Source organism: Tamandua tetradactyla, chromosome 15, assembly GCF_023851605.1.
Source record: "Tamandua tetradactyla isolate mTamTet1 chromosome 15, mTamTet1.pri, whole genome shotgun sequence".
NCBI classification, from domain to species: Eukaryota; Metazoa; Chordata; class Mammalia; order Pilosa; family Myrmecophagidae; genus Tamandua; species Tamandua tetradactyla.
Genome location: NC_135341.1, coordinates 75,802,474 through 75,828,798, shown reverse-complemented (window position 1 = coordinate 75,828,798; position 26,325 = coordinate 75,802,474). Strand labels below are relative to the sequence as shown.

At 40.0% G+C, this 26,325-nt stretch overlaps 2 protein-coding genes and 1 pseudogene across 6 annotated transcripts in view; 1 reads left to right on the top strand and 2 right to left on the bottom strand.

Annotated features, from left to right (window-relative positions):
- ACP3 (acid phosphatase 3) overlaps positions 1-26,325 on the bottom strand; it is a 182,352-nt gene that overhangs the window by 145,123 nt on the left and 10,904 nt on the right. For 2 of the 3 annotated variants that reach the window (XM_077130129.1, XM_077130130.1), the window contains exon 3: positions 935-1,058. The exons of the other annotated variant lie outside the window; for it this stretch is intronic. The gene's annotated coding sequence lies outside the window, so the exon portion shown is untranslated. The remainder of the gene's footprint in view (positions 1-934; positions 1,059-26,325) is intronic. 3 annotated transcript variants of the gene reach the window in all.
- Positions 20,228-21,284, bottom strand: LOC143657578 (receptor-binding cancer antigen expressed on SiSo cells pseudogene; annotated as a pseudogene).
- CPNE4 (copine 4) overlaps positions 21,253-26,325 on the top strand; it is a 694,898-nt gene continuing 689,825 nt past the window's right edge. For 2 of the 3 annotated variants that reach the window (XM_077130123.1, XM_077130116.1), the window contains exon 1: positions 23,068-23,205. The gene's annotated coding sequence lies outside the window, so the exon portion shown is untranslated. Of the gene's footprint in view, positions 21,609-23,067; positions 23,206-26,325 lie in introns of those variants that run through there. The other variant, XM_077130114.1, reaches the window with a different exon arrangement.

Genomic DNA, 26,325 nt, shown 5'->3' with positions numbered 1-26,325 from the left:
TGTTGTTTCTGGGAGCTCTAACATCTCCTGACAATGTCTACTGGGCTCCAAACATCCATGTCTCTGTTCTCCACGTGTCTGCATCTGTGTAAGCTCTACTGTGAAGTTTCTGTTGGCTCTGAGGTTCTGTTGTTTCTGGTGGCTCTCTCCAAAATGTGTCCTCTTTTAAAGGATTTCAATAAACTAATCAAGACCCACCTGGAATGGGTGGAGTCACATCTCCACCTAATCAAAGGCCACACCCACAAATTGGGTGATCACATCTCCATGGAGACAATCCAATCGAAATCTTGTATATACCGTATTAAATCAGGATGAAAAGAAATGGTTGTTCCCACAAGATTGGATCAGGATTAAAACATGGCTTTTCTGTGGTACATAATAGTTTCAAACCAGCACAGGGAGAAAATAAAATTTGACTGGATCAACACCTCTGTTATCTTTTTTTTTAACTTTCTATTTGTGATTGTGTTTTTACATGTACATATATATTTTATATGGGCATATCATGAATATTTATTAAGCAAAATTGGAATAAAAATGTATCAGGTGTATCTTTTGCAGCACCTCAAATCCTCTTGGCCTTGCCTGTCTCTGAGGCCCTTGGCCACTTTTCCACTTTTCCAGGCTACCACTAGGGTGACCAAATAAGTGTGAATTCTAACTGACATCACATGGCACCATCTTACCTCCTGTCCCCACTGGAGGCCTCTGGCCTCCCATACTTGCTACTCTCTTGCTTTTGAGGAGTAAGAAGCTGTGGGGCCCAATGGTGGCTACACCTGCGGGAAGTGTGGGGGAGATAGTGGGCCATGGGCCATACCTTTCACCAATGAGATATGGAAGCTGTGGGGTAAATTCTTCTCCTTCCCTCCTTTGGACAGATTGTCCTGGGATGCAGTAGGTCATACATTCTCTTGGGAGGTAGCTATACCTGTAAAGAGTCAGCTGCACTTGTTACCAGGTGATGGCCAGCTTGAAAATGTACCTTCAAATTGACAACCTTTCTTCTTTGTCCCACTCTTTTCCCCTTCACTCCTGCTCCCTGGGATCATATTCTGTGAAACTATAATGCATATAAGCTTTTGTTGCAAAAAGGCTCAAGGGTGCCCAGGTTCCAGGGTACCAGGAATAGCACACACTATGGATGCCCCACCAATTATCCCTTTACCCTAACCATAATAGTTCACCAGGGCCTGGATTCCAGCAGTCAGCATCTGCATCTCTTTACCTGAGGATTTTTTTTTCCAGCAAGAGCCTAATCTGCACCATTTGTGGCGACCTGGAAGAGCCAGAGAATTAGTGTCTTCCAGGAGCAGTCCTTGAAGATGACTAACAGAAGCTACTGTTTAAATATTGTGATTCCTTACCTCTTCTGAAATGGAACACTCCAAGCCATGTTCTTGACATTGACACCAGAATTCCTCAGTGGAATTAAATTTGGTAGTTCACACTGGTAACTTACTTGATAACATAAGGTTTATTGGCTGCCTTCCTTTCCTGTTACACTTCTCCAGTGTCTCCTGGGTCAGTTCCCAAATAAAATAATTATTCCTGAATTCTTGATTTAGGGTCTGCTTATGTGGGAACCCAACCCAAAACAACTCCTTAAGTAAGACGTCATTTAAAAAATTGTTAAGCTGATTTTAATTTTTATTTGATAGTATATCCTATATATGTTAAAAATCCTAGATATTTTCCAAATTACATGATTTTAAAATGGATTATCAAAAATCATATAAATTGTATGTTGTAAATTCAGTTGTTTCCAACTTTCCTTTCCAACTGTAACTGACCTGGAATTAAAAGACAAATTTTGTTGCTGGGGTCAGAGTTGCAAATAAATAAGCCTCTTATGGGTCATTTGTGCACATGACAGGAAATAAATGATCTAGATGGTGATTTGTCCTGAATTCTATTTCATGTTGTTTGAAGGCTGCCATATAGCAGGAGCCCTTAAGAAAAATCAAGGAACTCTCAGTTATATTCTGCTTTAAAAGATGAATTGCATCCAAGCTTCCATTAAACACGATACCCTCTCTTTTGTTTCTTTTTGAAAAGACATGATAGCTAAAGCTCATTATGTACTATTTTGCCATCTGATGGATTTTGTTTAACTGTGGGACAAAACTGCTTATAAAGGCTGGACCTCTTTCACTGTCATACAGTTAGGAAGACTTTTAAAGTTTTATATTGGCTCCCTGATTGATTTGGAGCCAGTTAACCAACCTCTAAGTTCTGCTTCTTTTTATTTGTATGTTGGGAATAATAATAATAATAGTATTCTCCTTAATAAGTTTGATGGTAGAATTAAATGATATAATGTCAATAGAGTGCATGGCACTTAGTAACTACCCCATAAACAATAGCAATTATTATTTCATGGTGATTTCTATTTGTAGTATAGAACAGAGGGTGAGGCTTAAGAAATATGAAAGAGGTTGTAAGAGTGAGACATGCAGATGTCTAATGAGATTCAGGGAACAAGAATGGTTGTTTACTCAAAGGCATCTCCTCTATAAATCCTTCCTACAGTGACAGAATTGGCCCTATATCCCTTTATAATCCAAGTCCTACTACCCCAGCCCTGTTTTTACCTAGCTCAGCACTTCTCAAGGTGGACCTAAAAGCATCAGCATCACCTGGGACCAAGCTAGAAATGCAAATAATCAGGTCTCCATTAGACGCACGGAATCAGAAACTCTTGGGTGTGGGGAGTTAGCACTTTGTTTTAAAAATCTCTTCAAGTGATTCTGATGCACATTATAGTTTAAGGACCACTGCTCTAGCCTGAGTCTTCACCTGGCCTGTCCAGGCCTTCCTCCCATGGCCAGCCCCTGGAGTCCTGCCTGATATAGGTTCCCCCTCTTTTAGCCTTCATCCTACATTATTACTGTTTGTTCTGCCTTGATTCTCCACAGCTTTCAAGCTCTGATTTTAATCCCCTCATCTCTGGTCTCATGCTAAGACTTGGATCTCACATGCGATATGATTTCTATTCATCCCTTGGCACCTGGGTGTATTGGTCTTGTTAAAGCTGCCAGAAAGCAATATGCCAGAAATGGAATGGCTTTTTAAAAAGGAATTTATTAAGTTACAAGTTTTCAGTTCAAAGGCCATAAAAATGTCCAAACAAAGGCATCCAGATAAAGATACCTTGAGTCCAGAGAAAGACTAATATGTGTCACAAGGGAAGGCATGTGGTTGGTGTCTGCTGGTCCTTGTTCCTGGTTCCGTTGCTTCTAACTATTGATGTCAATGGTTTCCTCTCTAAGCATCTATGGGCCTTCACTTAGTTCCTCTAGGAGACAACTCAGGATTCTGGCTTGCTTAATAATTCATGGGAAGGCACATGGCAAGGTCTGCTGGGCTCCAAATGGCTCTGCTCTCTCTGTCAGCATTCCAAGAATCTCCAAATGTCTGCATCTCTGCCAGCTCTGAAGAAACTGCTCTCTAAGTACCATATCTGAGGTTTCTTCAAAATCTTTCCCCTTTGAAAGGATGCTGGTAAAATAATCAAGACCCACTTTGAACATTCACAGTCACATCTCCATCTAATCAAAAGGACACACCCACACCTGGAACTGTCACAGCTCTATGGAGAAAATCTAATCAAAAGGATTTTCACCCTACAAGTATTAAATCAGGGTTAAGAGAAACATGACTGCCCCTCACAAGATTGGATCAGAAAAAAGGACATGGCTCGTCTGGGGTACATAACAGCTTCAAATTGGCACACAGAGTCTGGCCAGTCCAGACTCCTCAGTCTGGGACCTTACTCTCTGGAGCAACTATAATTGGGGCTAGCTGCGGACGTGATGTTACTGATTTTTCAACCTTTATACTGCGCATGCGAGAGGTACTTTCCAGCTGGTGTGCCTGACTGCCTCGCTCAGGGTTAATGGCTGCCAGCTGACTATGGCTCGTTTTGATAGCCTATTGCAGGCTCTACAATAAAGTTCAGGGTTTCTCTTTCCACTGGAAAGGCATGTGGCAAATAGGGCAATGTCTACTAGCTTTCTCTCCCAGTTTCTCGCTTCATGAAGCTCCCCTAGGGGCTTTCTCCTTCATCGCCAAAAGTCACTGGCTGGTGGACTCTGTTTCTCTCGGAATCTCATGGCTTCCTCTCCCTTCAACTCCAAAGGTCACTGCCTGGTGGACTCTGTGGTTCTCTCAGCCTCGTGGCTCTGCTCCACTCTGCTGTGGCTTTCTCATTGTTCTCAAAAGGCATTCTCTCCAAAAATGTCTCCATTTAATCAAGTTTAATAACTACGATTGATTGAGTCACATCTCCGTGGAGATAACCTATTCAAGTTTCTAATCTATAGTACTGAATAGGGATTAGAAGAAACAGTTGTTCCCATGGTTTCCAGATTGATTAGGATTAAAACATAGCTTTTCTAGGGTACATAAATCTTTTCAAACCAGCACACCATCCAAAGTGCACAATTGTGATAGTTTGAAGCTATATGAACCCCAGAAAAGGTCATGTTCTTTTAATCCATTCCTGTGGGTATAGACCTATTGCGGGTGGGATCTTTGATTAGATTATTTCAGTTAAGGCATGCCTCAAGCGTGCCTTACTCCTCTTACTGGAGTCTTTTATGAAGATAAAAGACAAAAGACACAGGAAAAGCCCCAAAGAAGCTGAGAGGAAATTCAGAAAGAAGCATGCGAGAAGCTAAGAAAGAAAAGCCAGAGAAGCTGAGAGACAAGGACACACACAGAAGCTCAAAGAGGAAACCACATAAGTAAGAAGCTGGAAGCAACAAAACCTGGGAGAAAAGGCAGAACCCAGCAGATGTCACCATGTGCCTGGCTATGTGACAGAGGAGTTGAGGCTTGCTCATAGTTGGTCTTCAGGAAGAGGGTACCATTCTGCTGATGTCTTGATTTGGACATTTCCCATGGCCCCAGAGCCGTAAACCTGTAAGTTAATGAATCCCCATTGTAAAAGCCAACCCATTTCTGTCATATTGCATTTTGTCCTCTTTGGCAAATTAAAACAGCAATTGGTGACTTTTAGTATAATCTCAAAGTTGCACGCCAATCTCCACAATCAATTTTAGAGCATTTTCACTACTCCAATAAGAAAAACCCCATACCCTTTAGCAGTTGTTTCTCATTTCCTCTATTCTTCCTCTACATTAACTACTAATTTAATTCTGTCTCTATAAATTTACTAATATTTACATTTTTAAAAATGGAATCCTACAATATGTATTACATTGTCTGTTGTCTTTCACTTAACATTTTTTAAAATTATTATTTTTTCTTAATTAGGGAGGTTGTAAATTTACATAAAAGTCATGTAAAAATATGCAATGTTCTCATATACCCTCTATTGTTGACACTTTGCATTAGTGTTGTACCTTAGTTGAAAGAATATTGAAGTATTGCTGTTGACTATTGTCCATAGTTTATATTAGGTATATTTTTCCCATTACCACTTTATTATAAATACTTTGTAATAGTGTCGTACATTTGTTATAATTCATGAAAGAATATTCATATATTTGTACTTTGAACCCCAGTCCATAATCTACAACAGGGTTCACTGTATCATACTGTCCCATGTTTTATCTTCTAACCTTCCTTCTAGTAACATACATGATCCAAAATTCCCCCTTACAACCATATTCACAGCACTGTTAACTACACTCACAATAATGTGCTACCATCACCACTATCCATTTCAAAACATTTCCAATCAACCTAAATAGAAATTCTGCACAAATTAAGCATCAGCTCCCCTTCCTCTTTTTCTATGCTATCCCCTGGTAGTCTGTATTCTAGATTCTAGCCCTATGCGTTTCTTTATTATAATTAGTTCATACCAATGAATACATACAATATTTGTCATTTTGTGGTTGACTTATTTCACTTAACATGATGTCTTCAAGGTTCATCCATGATGACACATGAACCAGTACTTCAATCATCTTTACAGCTTAGTAATATTCCATTTTATGTATATACTACATTTTGTTTATTCATTAATTGGTTGAGGAACACTTGGGTTGCTTCCAATTTTGGCAATTGTGAATAATACTGCTATGAACATCAGTGTGAAAATGCCTGTCTGAGTCCTTGTTATCACATAGTTTTGTATTCATCACTATGATCATTTTTTGAATGTTTGCATCTCTCCAGCAAAAGAAAGAAAAGAGAAAAAAGAAAAAACTCATACATGCCATACTAGTGTCTTCTTAATACCATTTATCTCTTAAGTCATATTTTCCTACATCTCCTTGAATTGATTCAGGAGATTTGTTTAAACATCTTTGATTAGTTATTCCAAATTCTGTGTTTCCTCTGAAGTTTAATTCATTTCTCTGACTGGGCCATTTCTTCCTGTTTGCTTGTATGGCTTGCCATTTTTTGCTGATGTCTGGGCATCTGATTATCTTGATGAGTTTACTCTGAAGGTCAGTTTCTTTCACTTGCCTAGGGTTTTACTTTGATTGACTTTGTGTTTAGGCTCTTCTTTGACACTTGTTCAACTTATTCTAAACCTTTAGAATTGCCCATGTTTAACTGATTAGATGTTTTTCAACTCTTCATCATTTGATTCTTGCCTTGGGTATGTAGTACAATTTTTAAGATTGAGATATTTGCAATTTTTTCACCCCCAGGCTTTTTACAATTGTGGATTGTTTCACCTCCTGGAGAAATCTTCCCTTTGTTTCTTCTCCAGGAATTCTGACATGTTCTCTTTCTTTTTGTTTTGCCTATATGATTGTTGCTGTTTTTTAAACTATCCTTTTGTTGCATCTAGCTGCTTTTGCTGGGAGGGCAAATTTGGGAGGAGCGTCCCCTTGGGACTGCTGAGTCTGTACTTCCCAGCCAAGACAGGACCAGGAACTGACAAAGACCGTGCATGCCAACTCCAGACAGCACGAGGGAGAGGGTCAGGAAAGGAGCCAAAAAGCCTTTTTGATGGGTCCCCAAAGCTATACTTTCCCAGAAGATGGTACTCTACAGCAAACTTTTCTCCAAAGTATCTTTGAATTTCCACTGCCTTCACTTCTTTGGGGTGGCTTTGAAAAAGTGGCTGGCAATCCCTGTCTGGAGTGGGCTAAAACTGGGGCTCAAATGCCAGGACCCAGCAGTTGCAATTTGTTGATCAAAAGCCATGATCAGTACTCAGCCATGCCCCACCCCATTCATGGGGAAGAGGATTTATGCATCCTTCTCTATCTATAGCAGCCAGCCAGGAAATGGACCAGTGATAGCTGGCTTAGAGACTGGGGGTTGGGCACCAGCTGTTGCTGCTGAGCTCTTTACTCACAGTTCTTTACTGCAGTGTCTCAGCCTCTTTGTCCTTGGATGCTGTAAGTGATCCCCTGGCTTCTGGGGATCCCCAAAAGTTGTTTCAGATAGTTTTTGCCTGCCAATTAGCTATTTTTGAAGGAGGGTTGAGACTGAAGCTCTCTAGTCTGCTGTCTTTCTCCATTTAGTCTCTTCTATCCTGCTGAACTTGTTCTCTCTTTGTAAATCTCTGAACAATAAGCCATACCACCCACCACCTACAGGAACTGAGGACTAATTAGAACATTTGTGAATTTCTTTGTTTTTACAAGATGTTAGCAAAAGAGCTCTATGTATGGATATCTTTTACTCATGAGTCTCTTTTTTAAAAAAACACTTTTTTTGTAAGATAAAACTTGTGTTTTCTTTGTAAAATGACTATTTAGATTCACTTCTCAAGGGGTGAACAGACTAAAAATATCCCTCTCTGATGGGAAGTGGGAGGATTCAGGGCCAGACTAGCTTTCTCTTTTCTGTTCTTACAATTTTCTTCCTCAATCTTCCAAAATTGTTGACTTTTGGATTTCAGGTACTGGAAAGAAATGCAATTATTAAGAAAGTGCCAACACCAATGGGCTGGTAAGTTGTCTTATTTGTTTTTAATCTAGACTTAGAACCACTTGATAACATCTTGAGAAAATATTTCACTGATTTGTGAGTTAAGTAGATTAACAGGGGAGGAAATTAACCACAATGTACTTCAGATACCAGAAAACAAAAGCAAAGTGAAAATACATTGGGCAGGAAGAGGAGAAATGGAAAATGAGCAGAAATGAGAGGGATGTGGCATGGATTGAGAAAGAACATATACTCTGATAAACCTTTGATCATGGTGTCAAATTTGGTTGTGTGGTGACACGGAGCTTCATACTCCAGAAAAACATGTTCCTAAACTTAATCCATTCCTGTAAGTGTGAACCTGTTGTATATAGGACATTTTGAGAGGTTACTTCAATTAATATGTGGCCTTACTGACTTAGGTGGGCCATAATCCCATTACTGAAGGTCTTAGAGGGAAGGCCACAGAGAAAGAAGCCACGGGAAGCAGGCAGAAGCTGGAAGTCAGTGGCACCAAGAAGAGAAAGGAGAAGCCAGGAAAGGCTGCCATGTGCATTGCCACCTGACAGAAAAACCAAGTACAAAGGGTTGCTGGCAAGCAGACCCAGAACGCCACAGTCTTCTGGAAGAAAGCATCACCTTGATGATTTTTTGATTTTGGACTTCTCCTGGCTTCAAAACTGTGAGTCGATATATTCCTGCTATTGAAGTCGATCCATTACATGGCATTTGCTTCAGCAGCCAAAAACTAAAGCAGTTAGGTGGTAGACATGGGTTGGATGCCAGATATAGCAAATAAAAAGACAGTGTGCCCAGTTAAATTTGAATTTCAGATAAACAATGAATTTTTACTAACAGTATGTTCCAAATATTACATACAATCATAAATATAGGAATATGGGTTTTTTTTTTTTGTTTTGTTAGCACTCAGGAACCTACAAGTGAAACTGACTTTATCTAATATCTGGGGCTAAACCAGGGGCTGGTGGCATCATAAGTTCCTTGAACTTCTAGACTTTTTCTTGTTTCAGCAAATGCCTTTAGTAGTTCGAAGTGGTCAAAGGTTCTTTTTTATTACTTCTTAGAACTTTGGCTATATTTTTTCTTTCTTTTCTTTTAACTTTTTATTATAGAAAAATTTCAAATACACACAAAAGAAATTAGAGAGAGAGAAATTATAATACACTTCTATTACTCAGTTTGAATGTTTGTCTACATTTTGCCAATCTTATTTCATGTATCCTCCTCCAACCCCTTTATTTTGAAGTATCTTTAACGAAGTTAATATCATCCTTTGATATGCTTCTTTTTGAATTATGTTTCCTCTTCTGTCTTAAAGTACATATCAACTATTAGATGTTGCCAAGACCCCACTTTTCATCTCTGTTTTCCTTCATAAAATAATAAATATGCAATAATGTTCTCTTCCTTCAGAAGATAGTCTTCCTTGAGTGTCCCCCCTCAGAATATCACCTGCAGTTCAAGAATTTCCCTTTACTCTGGCAGTATGTTCAGCCTCAAGTTGTCTGTTCTGTGTTGGCCTGAGGGATCGTGGAGTCAAGGCTGGGTGAGGAGAGGGACTATCATGGTTGGCTTTTTCTCAAACTTCCTTCTGAGGAACACAAATCTTTCCTCTCTTGGTGCTTTGTTTTACATATCATAATACCTTGTCTAGACTAGACTTTTTAAAGTCACTAATGGGCCAACTGCTTTAATTTTTAAATAGTCTTAGGAATAGGCTAAAAGATGCTGAAAGCAGCATGTAGAGTTCAGGGCTTCTCAAATTTCAGTGTGCAGAGAACCCCCTAGAGAGCTTGTGAAAACACAGATCCCAATTCCAGAGTTTCTGACTCAGTGAGGCCCAAGAATCTGCATTTCTACAAGTGATGTGGTTACTGCTGGTCTAAGGACCACACTTTGAGAACCGCTTATATAGTCAAAGCTTTTTGGTTCTATAAACCTGAAGAAGAATGCTAATTACATCACTTATCCTGTGACTTTGGGCAGGTTACTTAACCTCTCAGATTTAGTTTTCTCGTCTGGGATCAACATGTTCATTCCTTCTTCTCCAATAATGACTTGTTGCTTTTAAGAGCAAGAGTTCTCCTTTTCTTCATGTTTTTGGCTTTTTTCATTGGCAAGTCAGAGTGGTTTTGCCCACATTCATCTAGCCTGTCATTTGCCTCAGGATTCAGCTGTATTTCTAGAGTGTAGAGTTTGGGGAGAACAGAATAAGGTTGAGCTCATAGGATTGTACTCAGGTTCTAGGAGACAGGGAATGATGAGATAATGGCTATAATTTATTCATTTGAAAAATATTAATTGAGTACCTTCTATGTGCTGGCACTGTTCTAGCTACCAAAGACACAACAAGTAATAAAACAGTACCACTGTCTTTATGAAATTTACTTCTAGTACGGTGAATAAAAGGGGAACAATCTTATGGGGGAGGAGGCTCCAGTTAAACAGGAAAAATACAGAGTTGAGTCAAAGGTGAAATCAAATTATAATCTGTGTTATTCTCTCACACTTATGGCCGCCAGAAGTCTGAAATCTGTTTCACAGTTTTCCAGGCCTACTATAACAAAAGTACCACACACTGGTTGGCTTAAACAACAGGAATTTATTGGCTCAGAGTTTGGAGGCTAGAAGCCCCAAATCAAGGTATTGGCAGGCCATGTCTTCTCCAAAGTTGGCATTCTGGTGGTGGCTTGCTGGCAATTGGCCCCTGCCTCTGTCACATAGTTGTCTTTTTCTATCTTCTCCTGTAGACTATACTGCTGTGTTCAAATTTCCTTTGCTTGTATGGACTCCAGTCATACCTGATAAGGCCTACCCTGATTCATTTTGGCCTCATCTTCATAGGCTTTTGAAGATCCTATTTGCAAATGATTCACTCCTCCAGGACCAGGGGTTAGGACTTCAACGTGTCATTGTGCGGGGGCAGGGTCCAATCTACCATGCTGGGCTAATGTCCCGGTGTTGGCAGAGCCCGCTGCAGGCTCTAGAGGAAAACCAGTTTCCTTGCCTTTTCCAGCTTCTAGAACTTCATTTCTTGGCTCATGGCCACTTGAAAGCCAGCAGCGCAGCATCTTCAAATCTTGCTGCTACTGTTAACCTCCTTCCCCTTCTCCTATTGTATCAATAACCGAAGATGGTTTGGAGGGTGGTGAAGACTGCAGATGCATGGTGGAAGATGGTCCAGGAGGGATATGAACAGGATCTGAAAACAGATTACAATTTGTTGCAAATGTTTCATGGTGTTGTGTGGTCATGCAGTAATAATGGTGAAAATTCATCAGAAGGTTAACAGGTGCCAGGGGTTTTAAAGGTATGCCTCCTTTAATTCTTACAATAGCCCTTCAAGGAGGTACTGTTCTTATCAGTATTTTACACAAGAAAAGATTAAGGCTCAAAGTATCGCTTGCCCAAGATCTTGTAGTTAATAGTGGTGGCATCAGGACTCTGAGTCAACAGCCTGACCTCCAGACTCAGACCCTAACAGGAGACTTACGACTGGGAATGTGGTCAAGGACCATCTGCTTTGGAATCACCTGGGAAGTTGTCAGAAATGCAGGATCTCAGGTGCCACCCTAGACCTACTGAGTCAGAATCTGCATTTTAACGCAATGCCACTGATCAACAAATGCACACTAAAGTTTGAAAGGCACTATACTTTAAATGCAGTGAAACTGTAGTGAAACTTCAGCTATAGAGGCTGGCTGAAGTATCTTTCTCTTTGGGGTTTGCTCTAATAATTTTAGGGAGCCCAATTAGTCTGACAACTTTTTCACTGGCTAGGCAAATAACAATTGAAAAAAAAAAAAGCAAAATCTCTCTGACATCTCCAAGCCTGAGGAAGGACACCATAGAATACTCTAAATAGCAGTTGCTTGTCTCCTGGGCACTAAAATATTTGCTGACTCTGTTATTTATCATCTCTGCGTGCATGCAGGGTGATAAATTATGGATGAGAGGGTTATTAAATTACAATACTCTCTGACATCAGATGCTGGTGTTAGGCATATTATGGGCACTGCAATTATCATACAGTACATAGAGATTCTTTCTTGATTATTGTGCTTATAAAAGATGCTTATTCATAGAAGCCAGCTTTAGCTTAGGTCTTTGTTAGGCCAATACTCTACTTCTAAATGTCAGAATGTGTAGTTGGTTGAATCAAGGAAGAGAATAACAGGATGATCCTAGACTAGTGTCTCACAGTGTAGCCCCTCACCCTTTACATTAGAATGACCTAAGTGCTGGTGAAAAAATGTAGATCTTTGGGACCCACCTGGAAAATCTGAGTCTCTAGCGGGTAATCCAGAAACTTTAATTTTTAACAAGCTTACCTGGCAATTCTTAAATGAACTAAACTTTGAGAAGTACTACTGTAGGCCATCAGATCTAACCATCTCATTTTATGGATGAGGAATTGGAAAAAGAGAGTGGTGTAATGACCTAAAAATCTCAGTGCTCTGCCTATAGTTACAGTTCCCATTTCCTTTTATTTTTATTGAAAATAAAAGTCTCTTATAGATAGATGGCTGTCTTTTTAGGAGAGTTTAAAAATCTACTGATACCTAATAAAGGCAGGGCTGGCTGATTGTGAGTGGCTGAACATGAGATAGGCAACTAAGTATAAAGAAACAGTAGTTAAATTTGAAACTATCTCTTCTGTGTTATTATGTGCTCATTTGCCACCGGGCATGACAAATCCACAGTATTTAACTCAGAATTTCATGAGTAAGGCAGCTGTCTGTGTTCCTTAAAGGAGCTGACATAGTGCCTTTACCTGCCACGAGGGGACAGCAGAGAGCTGCTCAGTGGCCCCTAGAAGCCAGGAGAGCCGAGATTATCAATTAGGAGGATGTCAGAACAGCAGCCAAGAGCTGGCTGGCTCAGGAATGTCTGCTTAGGACATTTCTAAGCTGGGAAGACTGAAGCTAGGCTGCAAATGAGGAGAGATGGGGCTGACGCAGAGGCCGCTACTCCTCATGCTTTTGAAAAGGCAATAGGAGGTGGTAGAGAGAAGCCAAAGTCAGGAATGCGAGCAAGGTGAGTCAGGAGCAGGGTAAGCCCTTGTGAGCCACAGTGGGGTGGCCTGGTGCAGGAGTCAGTGGGCCAGCAGAGAGCATCAGCTTCCTCTGCAGCGCTGTCCTGAGTCACAACACTTCAGGGGGGCATTGCTCTGGTAAGGTCAGGGAGCAATAGGGCTCCTGACCATCACTAAAAAACCTGGAACCTAATTCACTTATTTGAGAAATCCTTTGGTAATGGGTTTTTCTGTTTCTTTACGGAAACCGGCACAGAATTAAAAAAAAAAACAAAAAACAAGAAATACAAGACAATTCATGATTAAACACTGAGATTATGGTGCAATCAATAGTTGCTTAAGAAGTTTCAGTGAAGAGGAAATCAATGAAGGTTTGAGTGGTCATGGAAGCCTTCTTTGGGGAAGTGAAACTTGATCTGAGCCTTAATGGTTGAATGCAGTATGACTTAAAAAGGCAGGCAGGAGTCTCTGTGTGAAAGGAAAAAAATAAGAAAAGAGAGCAAAGCTCAAACAGTCTTTTTTGCAGGTCAGGGAAGAGACTGCTGGTCTGAAGTCACGGTGCCTTGAGCTTGCAATAGGTTGGGACATAAACACACTTGTTTGACTTTTGTTAAACTTTATTTTATGTGGATGGTTTCCAAAATGCTCAGAAGGAACAGCATCCAGCTTCTTTAAGCAGTGGGAGTGTATCATTCACTTAGAGGAAAGTGAACATTGATGTCACTTGCATCCGAAATGCACAGGTCATAGTGAGACAATTTTTCAGTTAGGACTGAAAGCGTGAGTCTGTGAATAGGTAGGATCTGCTCATTTCATGTCTGGATATATAAGAATATGTCTAAAATTTTATGAAGATGATAAAAGGTTGTGTTGAAAATTCCTGAAACAACATTCTGTCATGAGAACCAGGTACAGTTTATTGTGTACTTATGCAGTAAAAGACAGCATAAGTTTAGGGGGAGATTGAGATAGTATTATTTAATCATTTCACACCCAGTATTGGGATATACATTCTTTTAAGAAGGCGTTTCACTTTATGACTTTCCTCAGTGTGGCAGGGCACCCATAAAAATCATTTGAGGAAGATTTTTTCAACAAATGATATTTATTATTATTCACAGTATAGCTGTAAGGTCTCCCTTCTTCCCAGCTCCGAAGGCTCTTGCAAAGTGAAGAGACAGGGTCGGTTGTGCTTCTTCTTGCCTTCTTATCTACCTACTCCCTTCCTTTTTCAACAGCTGGCACCCACCTTTGTCTTCCCACTTTCCCTGCCCTGGCACAGCCCTCTCAGTGGGGCAGGAAGCTCATGGTGTAGTTTCGTGATATGGTGGCAAAACCCACGTGTTGAAGCTCCAGAGAGGAAGAGGGATTACTTACATGGGAAGAAATGAACCACTTGGAGGCATTTAATAATTATAGACAGCTGAGAGTCCGTAGATGTAATTAACAAACTCCAAGTCACAGTTGAACTCAGTTTTAGTTGAACCCAAGCCGTTATTAAAACAGGCTGGGGTTCCCTATATAGTCACAGGGTATCTGGGACTATTTTCTTAGTTCAGAGAAAATGTAGTCTGTTTATTTTCTAATTAACTGACCTGATCCACCCTGCTGGAATCTACTGTTTAGGGGAGTTGAATCTTTGCTGAGGTAAACCTACCCTGATGAGTCAGCCCTGATAACCTGATGTCAGCGATATTATTCAGTGTTTCTTTCTGATTTTATCTAGTACATCACTATCTCTTTAAGGGCTGGATTGGAGCTGCCACCTCATTGGGAGGTGCCTTCTGCCTTGAGAAGGCCTAGAATGGGCAATCCTGGGCTGCACTGCTAGAGGTCTCAAGGAGAAATGCTCCATTTTTTCTTTGTGCACATGTTCTTCAGTTTCTCTTTCCTTGCTTATTATTGCCATTGGAGTGACAAGTCCCAGATGCTCAAGATAAAGAGACCAAGGATGCTTCTAGCCTTTGAGGCAGGGGTTGAAAAACTTTTTATATAATGAGCCAGATAGTAAATATTGTAGACTTTGTAGGCAATAGGTCTCTATTGCAACTATTCAATTCTGTCATTATAGCATAAAAGCAGCCACAGACAACTTATAAATGATGAGTATGGCTGGGTTCTAATACAACAATACTTACAAAAACAGGTGATGTGGTAGTTTGGAGCTGTTTTGAACCTCAGAAAAAAGCCATGTTCTTTTAATCCATTCTTGTGAGTACAGAGCGATTGTGGGTGGGACATTTTGATTAGGGTGTTTCCATTGAGACATGACCCACCAATTCAGGGCAGGTTTTTAACCCTTTACTGGAGCCATTTAGAAGGGGATAAAAGGCAGGAACACTGAGGAAGAAAGGGAGCTTAGAGAGAAATGCTCCAGAGATGCTAAGAAGGGAGAGCCACAGAAACCAGGAGAGAAGGGTGACAGACATAGCCATGTGTCTTCCCATGGGACAGAACCCCGGAGGCCAGCAGCCTTTCTCAGAGAAGGTATCTTCCTCTTGATGCCTTAATATGGACATTTTCATGGCTTAGATCTGTAAATTTGTAAACGAATAAGTCCCCATTAAAAAAGCCAACCCATTTCTGGTATAATGCATTACAGCAGCTTTAGCAAAGTGAAACAGTGGGAGCTGGATTTGGCTGGTAAATTATATCTTGCTTACTCCTGCTTTGGGAAATGATTTCTCTCTCTCTCTCTCTCTCTCTCTTTCTCTTTTTTAGGTGCATGGTCCAGGAATCGAACCCGGGTCTCCTGCAGGGAAGGCGAGCATTCTACCTGTGAACCACCTATGCCCCAGGAAATGATTTTTTAAAGTTAACATACTACTGTGCTTTAAACCAGTCAAAACACATTATAAAGAAAATGCATTTTCTGGAGTTTCCCTTCTGTACAAATAGTTCATGAACCTATAACACAAATATTGCATTTTCAGATTCCCTGTTTATGTTGTCTTTCTCTGTATCTTTCGGTTTCACAGACAGGAAAAAAAAATAACATATAATGTTCTTGGGAGGTAAGCCCTACCCATGATAAATGTTTTTGTATTTTGCAAAGGCTCTATGTTTACTTTTGAATTTTCGACGAAAGACACGATGTTAAAAAAATGAAATAGCAAAATTAATTGCAGCAAATGAAATATAAAAACTTGATTAATTGGCAAAAGCAAGTTAAATATGCAAGAGAACCAATACTAAGACATAAGTCACCGATGGTGTTACCTGTGTGTTAGAATGGTGGTGAGCAGTTAGCAGTGTGGGAGGCAGTAGGGATGACTGTGACTCCAACCCTATGCTAAGAAAACCCACACCATCGGCACTATAGGCTTCCTGCATTTCTGTGCACTTGAAACTTTAATGACACTAACTCAAAACATAGCCCAGAAAATCTTCCCTTTTTGAATCTTCGAAGTTTTGTGTCACCATTGCTGTTCTTATAGGATAAATGCAGATAGGGCATTCAAGCAAGCTGAAATAGAGAGTTGTACAAGAAGTCTTGCCTGCTGTTACCAGCTTTGCTATCAGGTAACCCCAAAATTTTTCTAAAGAAACAGAGCCAGAGCCACGGTTGTGTGGGGGTGGGGGTGGAAGATTGGATTGTGTCCAGCATGAGACTGATTTTTTTCTGCTTTTGAGTACCAGTGTCTTCATTTTCAGACTTGCAAAGGTATATAGGTCCAAGGAACCTCAGTCCCTTAATTCCACAGTGAGGAGTTTCTCCAGAGACTAGAGGTGTCTGATGAATGCGAGCAGAGAATTCTGGCTGCTAATTTAAAAATCTCAAATTCTATCCCATCAGCTCTCCTGAACTCTAAATCTAATGAGACATTTTCCTGTCTGATTTCTCCCCAACCCCTGACCTGATTTGCCTTTGAATCTTCTCATTTCAATGCCTAATGAGTGGTACTGGGCTCCTGCTTTTCAGCTGGTCTTCTTGAGGTCTACAAAGCTATTTTCAGAGTTAAAAATCACAGGTTTCAGGGCCAATTAGGAGAATGTGAGTAACTTCTTTTTAAAAGAACCTAAAGCAGCAGCCTGGTTTACACATCTTTGGATCTGTTCTTGCTTTCAGTACCTAAGGCAGGGAGGCCTTGTGATAACAATAGTCGTTCTGTGAGTTAAAAGCTTTGGAAATGACCTACATACTAACACAAAATAGATTACTGAAATTACTTTTCCTATTGCATGTTCATGAACTTGAGACCTTGTATGACTTAATAGCCAGAAGGTATGAGTTGTAAAAGGCAGTTTATGTGTATGACACATTGCATCTTAAGAAGTTATAAGGCTAGATTTTGTTTGCCCTTGTTGGACATCCAGTGTGTTCCCATCTCACTTTTAGTACCAACTCGTGGACAATCAATCTCTCCAATTTTATGGGTAAAATTCCATTCTCCAACTCTGGAATGGAACATGTTACCTCAGCCAATCAACTCATTGTGTGACCTCTGGCCATCAAGATGAATTTTGACTGGGTCACAGGCTCATTATTAAATCAGTGAGATATCTTTAGACCATCACTGAGACATACTGGACTTGAATAGAGGAGAATGCAGATACTTGAGCTGCTACAGCCATCTTGGGCTGATACGAATGCCAAGACTGGGGTCAGCACTTAGTACAGTACCAAGAGATAGAGAAGAAGAGAGGTTTCTGGGAACATCATTTCAATCCTGATCAATCTATACCTGATTTCCCCATGGATTTTTCAATTATAAGGCAATAAATTCCCTTCTTGCTTATATGACTTTGAGTCAAGTTTTCTGTTACTTACAAGAAAACAGAATGAGATTACACTATATCTCCTCTGAAAGGCACCTGAGGAATGGTTCTCTCAATACTTTATTTTATAAGATGAGTAAACCAGGGAAGTGGGACATCTATTTGGTACAAGTCACAGAGTCTGTTGATAGTGGAAGTGTATCTAACATCTGGGTCTCCTTTCTTTTCTCCTTTAAATTAAGAGATTAGACAAATTCAAGGAAGTTGTTTAAACTTATTTATTTATTCTCATTCAAATACGCCAGTTCTGATGTCAGTTCTTAGTTCTGAGTTTTGTCTTCTAAAATAAAATAGCAATGACTTGCCAATTGAAACAAACAAACACAAAAAACCTAGAGTTTTGTAACAAGTCCTTCACTTGTCAACTGGAGACTGATGTTGTAAGATCTCATTTTGCTGTGTAATGGGTTGAGATACCCTGGCCCCTGTTACCTCAAAAGTAAATACATTCTCCTGTCCTGATGAAGATGGTGGAATGAGATGCTTCAGGCTCCATCTCCCCACAAAGGCTTTGAACAACCATGAAGAGCTGATAGAAACATCTTTTTCAAAGATCAAGAAACAGTTAAATGACTGCAATAAGAGAGAATGTGCAAAATCAAGAAGTCTACTTAAAAGCTGTAGGAGCTTTGGCTGGTTCCTCCTCCCCTGGTTTGGAATAGAACTGATCCATATTCCCAGTGGGGATCCCTGTTCTGGTTCCAGAGGAAGCACATACTGGAACATGTATATCTGATCCAATCCTTCTGGAAAGCCTGAGGGACTTGCCATTCCAGAACTTGCCCTGTATGTAGAAGGCAGCTCACTGAGCTCTCCTATAGAATGCTGTGGAAGGGCTGTCAAAGTGTGTCTGTCTGTGGCAAGGGATTGCTGGCTGTAGGACATACAGTGCAGTGCCTGCACCATGAGAAAACCCTTTCCTAGGAAAGAGGGACATTTGTAACCCTAGCTGTGTAAATGGGGGAATTCCTAGGGACACACATGCATGTCTAAGATAAGATGTGTGTGCTGAAGGGGACAGGGAGTCCCCTACACTTTGTCCTGGAGCTAGTCTTTAAACGTATTGCATGCCCCGAAGACAGCACTGGCATAGGTAAATCTGTAAAGGGTGAGAAAGGTGTTTTGTTTTCTTCATTTTATTTATTAGCTCCTGACATGCAAGGAAAGTTCTGTCATAACATTAGCTGCAGAAGAGCTTAAGTAGTAGATATTTCACAGACTAAATTTTAATGATAACACCTTAAAATATCAAAATGTCCAGGTTTCAACAAATGGTTACAAAATAAACAGAGAAATAGGAAGTGATAGCCCAGGCAATGGGAAAGATTTAAGCCTGAGAAACCACTAACAAGGAGGACCAGAACTGAACAAATATTTCATATACCACATTTTGTTTATCTATTCATTGGGATGGACACCTGGTTACTTCTATCTTTTGACAATTGTGAATAATGCCACTACGAATATCAGTAGGAAAATGTCTGTTTGAGTCTCTGCTTTCACTTCTTCTGTGTTTATTTCTAGTAGTGGGATTGCCAGATCATATGGCAATTCTATACTTAGCTTCCTGAGGAACCACCAAACTGTCTTCCACAGTGGCTGCACCATTTCACATTTGACTATGAGACCATAACAGGAACACCCATTCATTGCTGGCGGAAATGTGAAAATTTTTGTATGTCCTTTTTGGAAAAGTGTCTTTTCATGTCTTTTCCAGTTTTTTAATTGGGTCTTTTTATTGTTAACTTGTAGAATTTCTTTTTATATTCTGGATATTAAACTTTTATTGGACATGCAGTTTCCAAACATTTCTCCCATTGGGTAGTTGCCTTTTCACTTTCTTGCCAAAGTCCTTTGAAGCATAAAGTTGTTAATTTTGAGGAGGTACCATTAATCTTTTTTCTTAATTTTGTTGCTTGTGCTTTGGGTGTAAAGTATAAGAAACCATTGACTATCACAAGATCTTGAAGATGCTTCCCTATATTTTCTTCTAGGAGCTTTATGGTCCTGGTTCTTTTATTTAAGTCTTTGATCCATTTTGAATTTAATATTTGTATATAGTGTGAGGTAGGGATCCTCTTCATTCTTTTGCATGTGGCTATCCAGTTCTCTCATACCGTTTGCTGAAGAGAATATTCTGTTCCAGTTGAATGAACTCTGCAGCCTTGTCAATTATCAATTGTTCAGAGATGTGAGGGTCTATTTATGAACTCTCAATTCTATTCCATTGGTCAATATATCTATCTCTATGCCAGTACCATGCTATTTTGACCACTGTAGCTTTGTGATATGTTTTGAAGTAAAAAACTGTGAGACCTCCACTTTGTTCTTTTTCAAGATGCTTTTGGTTATTTGGGGCCATTCTACTCTTCAAAATAAATTTGATAATTGGCTTTTCAGTTCCTCAAAGCAGGTTGTTCGAATTCTGATTGGGATCCCGCATTGAATCTTAAAATAAATTTGGGTAGAATTGATATCTGTTTTTTTTTAATTTAAAATTATTTATTTTATCATTATGCACATTGAAGGAAAGCATAATAGTAGAGTTCTTTTCCATCATAAAATTATTTACACCCATTTATTCAGCTAGAAACACTAGCATGAAGAGGTACTGGTTTATTCCACTTGTAATTATTTCTCTACAGCAATCAACTGTCTCATATTTGGAGTATTTTGAATAAAATATTGTCCCATGTCTGTTTTGTTTTTTTTAAGTTTCAACCATCAAAAGTTCAAAGTACTTTGGGAGAATCCTGGGATCCTAGATGACCTGATGGACACATTAAAATCAAGCAGTGTGTTTGTCTTCTGAAAATACTCTTGAATCCACAGAAATGTTGCTTGGGTTCTGGAGCTCAGATTTCTCCTACTGGCACTATGACGTATGAAGATCACTTGTTATGAAAGTTTCACACCAATTTTGTTTTGTTTCTTCATTAGCCGCTGGGCTTCCTTTTCCATTTTCTTCCTCTGCTGTTCTGCTGCTCTCTTTTCTCGGTCTGCTATTTTCTGCTGCCTCAGAACTTCTTCTGCTTGCCAGGCTGCATCTTCCTTTTCCTCCCAAGCATTGGTATTTTCTTGCCATGTATCTAAGTCACCTAATTCAGGAGATTGATGAATAAAAGGCATATCTTGAGTAGCTGCTAATCTACTAGAGAAACCTGTGCTACCATCTGGGATGGCAAAATTTAATGGTTCTCTCTTCTTAATAACAATTTTCTGAGTCTTCCTTATAGTTGGTGTCATGTCCTTAAAATAGTCAGGTTCCGGTTGTTCCGAAGCATTTTGTGTTGCCACATTCCCATTTCCTCCTTCAATCTTTATACTGGTGGGTGCATCTTCATCCCAGGAAGTCCACTCTTCAACATCTGTCTGCTTAGGAACTGATGAATAATCAATTTAAATAACCGGAACTGTGTGATGGCCATGGCGAGAATCCAAACCTGCCCCTCCCCCTCCCCGCCCTCCAGGCAGAGACTGCGAGCTGCCGCGGGCCGCGCGCGCACTCAAGGCGCGGGCGCGCGGTGGCGGTAGCTTCCTCAAGCTCGCGCTCCGCTCGTTCAGTCCCAGCTCCGCTCATTCAAAGCCGGGCGCACGCTCCGTCGCAGCCGCCTTTCGAATTGATATCTTAATGATATTTAGTCTTACAATTCATGAACATGGAATGTCCCTCTATTTATTTTGGTCTGCGATTTCTTTTAGAAAGAATCAGTGGACTTGAAAATAAGACAATTGAGATCATTCAGTATGGAACAGAAAGAAAGAATGAAGAAAAGTGAACAGAACCTGAGAAAATTGTGTATATACCAATTTATATATTGTCAGATTCCCAGAAGGAGAAGAAAGAGAAGACAGGGGACAGAGAATAAGATTAAGTGCCTAATTTTCATCAGAAACCATGGAGGTGAGAAGGCAGTGGGAGGACATTTTTAAAGTGCTCAAACAAAAAGTTGCTAACCAAGAATTCTATATCTGGCAAAACTGTCTTTCAAAAATGAGGGAGAGAGTGAGACATTCCCAAATAAAAAAGCTGAGGGAGTTTATCATCACTAGAGAAGCCCTACAGGAGATTCTCAAGCAAGCTCTGCAGGCTGAAAGGCAAACACAATAGATAATAGATTGAAGTTGCATAAGAAATAAAAACTTCTAGTGAGGATAATGGCATGGATAAATATAAATGCCAGTATTATTGTATATTTGATTTGTAACTTCACTTTTTACTTCCTATAGGATTTAAAGGACAAATACATAAAATTTAATAAGTCATTTGAATTGGAATCATAATTTGTAAATAAAGATGGGGGCTGGAGGGGAATAGGAATATAGTTTGTATATACTATTGAAGTAAAGTTGGTATCAAAGCAAACAAGATTGCCATCGATTTAAATTTAAGCCTTGTGGTACCTATGAAAAAATACTGGAAACTATGCAAGCTCACAGGGACAGAAATTAAAGTACAGGCTGTCAGGGATGAGGAGTAGAGGTAATGGGGAGATAAAGCATAATGGATGTGGGATTTCTGTTTGAGGATATGGGAAGGTTTTAGTAAATGAGGTTGGTGAGGGTACCACAATATGTGAATGTGATTAATACCATTGAATGGTATGCCTGGGAGTGGTTGAGATGGGAAAGTTAATGTTGTATATAGGTTCCCACAATTTAAAAAGTAAAAGAGTCACTAAAGAAACAAAGACAATTAAATGCAATAGATGGTCTTGCATGGGATCTAGCAAAGGAGAAAAGGCTCAAAGGGATATTATTGAAACATATGAAACAACTGGAATGTACACTGTAAACTTTTTATCAATGTTAAATTTCTTGAACCTGAGACCTGCATTTAAGGTTGTTACATAAGTGAATATCCTTGTTCTTAGGAAATATTTATGGAGTATTAAGTGTTCAAGGAGCATGATGTATTTAACCTATACTCTAGTGTTTGGAAAATGGATAGACAGACAGATAGGTTGGTAGGTACGTTGGCAGGTAGATAGCTAGATAGATAGATAGATAGATAGATAGATAGATAGATAGATAGATAGATAGATAGATGATAGATAGATAGATAGATAGATAGATAGATAGATAGATAGATAGATAGTATGATTCAGTAAAGTGGGCAAAAAGTTAAAAATGGTAGATTTGGGTATCTGAGGAGTGTCGGGTGGGTATGTCAGTGTTTTCTGTATGGGGTGTGTGCTAGTTTGAAGCTGTTGTGTACCCCCCAAAATGCCATGTTCTCTCAATCCATCACTGTGGGGGAACACCTATTGTTGGATGGGACCTTTTGTTTAGGTTGTTTCCATGGGGATGTGACCCAGCCCATTCCAGCTTGGTCTTAATTCCCTTTATGAGATAATGCCCCAGGAGAAGCAAAAAGGAACCACAAGAGCTGAGAGAGTTCTTTTGAAACCAGAGCCAGGAAAGAAGGATCAGTAAACATCACCACATGCCTTCCCATGTGACAGTGGAAACCTGGATGCCAGCTGCCTTTCCTCAGAGAAGTTACCTTCCTTTTTATGCCTTAATTTGGACATTTTCATGGCCTTAGACTTCAAATTTGTAACCTAATAGATGTCCATTGAAAAAGCCAACCCATTTCTGACATATTGCATTCTGGCAGCTTTAGCAAACCACAATAGTGTGTATATTATTTTTGTATCTCTTCTAAATGTTTAAATGGATTTCAAAATTAAAAAGTTAAAAAAAAAAGTAGGGATGCTCTACCCACTGGCATCAGATGACTTTGAGCTCAAATCTCACAGTGATTTCTAACTTGCTGAAGCTCCAGGATCTGGGGGGCTGAGTCCCCATCCCATCTCTCCAGGGGTCTCCTTCTGTCCTGGCAGGTGTTTGCTCTATTTTATACAGAGCCTCTAACCCTCCCAAGGTTTGTGCTAAGTCTGGTTTTCAGCCATACTTTCCTTCTGCCCATCATTGAAGGAAAAAAGTCCTAGTCTTTTTCTAGAACTCTTTACATATGGTTTGAACCTCCTGCTTAAGCCTTGTTAAAGGAATTCTGTGGTGTTTTCCTGCTCAGATGGCCCCTGGATTTTTCAGACCACACTACTTGGGAATACTAGAATGTTTCTTTTTCACAAATAGAGCCATTATCTCATATGCTACCCTCAAGAGCTTCAACTACAACTCATGTGCTGAGAGTCTAATTAATTTACAGATCTAAAAAAGGAATATAAGTTAACATTAAAAAAACCTACAGATTTATATAAACATACCCAGTTTTAGGAGATCTGAGAATAGGTTCCCCATTCACACATTTTACTTCTGGTTGGATATCAATTTCAGTTGTCCTCTTTAGAGTTCGTAGCATTCCCTATTACCTTGCATCTACCTGTATCATGCCTTGATCCTATCTGCTTGCCCAGGATTTCTACTTGAGTTTGTAACCTCTTCCCAAGGTCAACCATTCTAACCCTGCTTTCTTCTCAACTATGTATTATGAATGTCTTCCATCCTCAAGGAAGATAAGTTTTTGGAGTTCTATGCACAATGTTTAGTTCTTAGCTTGTTATTTATATATTCTATACCTATATGCCAATCTGTTTTGGATTATAATTCTCTTAGCAAGATAGATTCTTGAAAAATATCTTGTGAACCAATGTTTGTGAAGTACATACTATGTGCTATAAAAGCATCATGGAGAGTTTCTCAATGACTGGTCCATAAATTGGTTCTAAAGGTGAACTTTAGAATCACCTGTGGCCCTTGTTAATGCTTGTCAAATGTGTAGATTCCTAGGCCCACCCTAGACTTGAGGTTACACACCATCTAGGTGTGAAGCCCTAGAGCATGTATTTTATAAAGGGCACAGTTTGAGACTCACCTGAGAGCAGTGTGCACAGGGGGCAATGGTGACAGCATCCGTGGTGGAGGTAATGGTCTGAGCACAGTGATGAAGGACAGTACCTTAGAAGTTCTGTGGGTCCAACCATGTGCACGTACAGAGTGCAGGGCCCAGTGAGGAGGCAAGTGTGGGCCAGGGTTAAAGGGGAATTGAGCTGGAAGGAGAGTGACAGTGGTTGTTTCAGATTAGCTCACCTAGGAGATAGATTCTCAGATTGAGAGTTCAATGCCGGAAGTTTTGGGTGGGATGCTCTCAGGGAAGTAAAGGGAGCAAGACTGGGAAGAAGGAAAAGTTGAACTGAAATACAATTGCAACAGAAGGTCTCAGTCAGTCCAATAGGGAGTTCTGGAACTAGGATGGCCTTTCAGAGTTGTCTTGGAATGGGGCGAGTGGGCTGGGCCTTTATATTCCCTATAAACTAATGACTAAATGTGGGGTCCTCTTGGGAAGAGATCTAGGGCAAGGTGACTGTCTTCAGCTGAAAGCAATTCCCATAGAGGACTCAGATGAGCACTTTCACCCTCCACAGTTCCCAGACACTACAACCATGGGTATTTTAGCCTGGAGAGAGAAATCTAGACAGCACACAACAACATCTACTACAGCAGAGATACTGTCAGTTCTCACTGCCTGCCGGGTCTTTCTATAAATTAGGTTTTCTCGGAATATAATCACACTCTCTTGTTTATATATTTTTATGGTTGTTTTTGTGCTACAATGGCAGAGTTGAGTAGTTGTGCCTATAATATTTACTATCTGACCTTTAAGAAAAGTTTGTCATAGATGCCCGATATTGAAGCAGCTCATTTCAAAATGTATTCTCCAACAGGCCTTGTGGTACAGGCAGGAGACCCATTAGAAAGCTGCTCTCAGGCCATTTAGATAATGGAGGTTACTTCCGGGAGATCCCATTGAGGTGACCTATGGCCTTGATCAGAATTTATTTCTCTTCCCTTTACATGATGGGACCAATAAAGGAGGTTCATGGTTATTTGTACTGTAGTGATGTGATTCGGAAGAGGTTTATATTTTAAACTCACTTGCTACAGGAAAAGAAGGTGATCAACTCGTTCTCTCTTGGATTTAAGTAGAGTCCATGAAATAAAGAATTCAGAATATCCTGGAACTCCAAGGCCAGTGGAGAGAGAAGGGGGGATAGCTCCAGAGGACCCACTGCTCAAAGTCTCCATGGTGAGACACATGCAAATGATCAGGTGGTCAGCCAGGGTGTGCCTTTAGAACAAATAAGGCCTCCTGAGCTCTAGTAAGAGCTTCATTGCAGAATAATATGCTGTGCTTCTTTATAATTCATTTAAAGCACATAGTTCCCATAACAACGGTCCTAACTTAAATAGATACATGTTCATCTCTTTATAAGGGAAGAAAACAATGTTTTAAAGACTCTTATCTTGCTTTGCTAATCACTTTCAAGACTGAAAAAGATGTTCTGACTCATAAATTGGTGGGGTACTGAGCTTTTCTTACTAAATCCTCTCCATGAGCTCTGAATTACTATTTTGGGGTAGAATCCAGTTGCTTGCAGAGGCTAGAAACTTATTTCCCTCTGTGCAGCAGTGCCATTAGATGCATGTGAAATCTTGAGTCTGGGCTCAGAGTTAAAAATGTAAGACACTCAGAGTATGGATGAACGTCTACAAGCCCTTCAGCAGGGGAGGGGGAGGGAAGATTCGGGAGAATATGTAAGCTCTTGAAAGGGGAGGGCAACATTTCTCAAATCATGATGAAAGACCATTTGCAT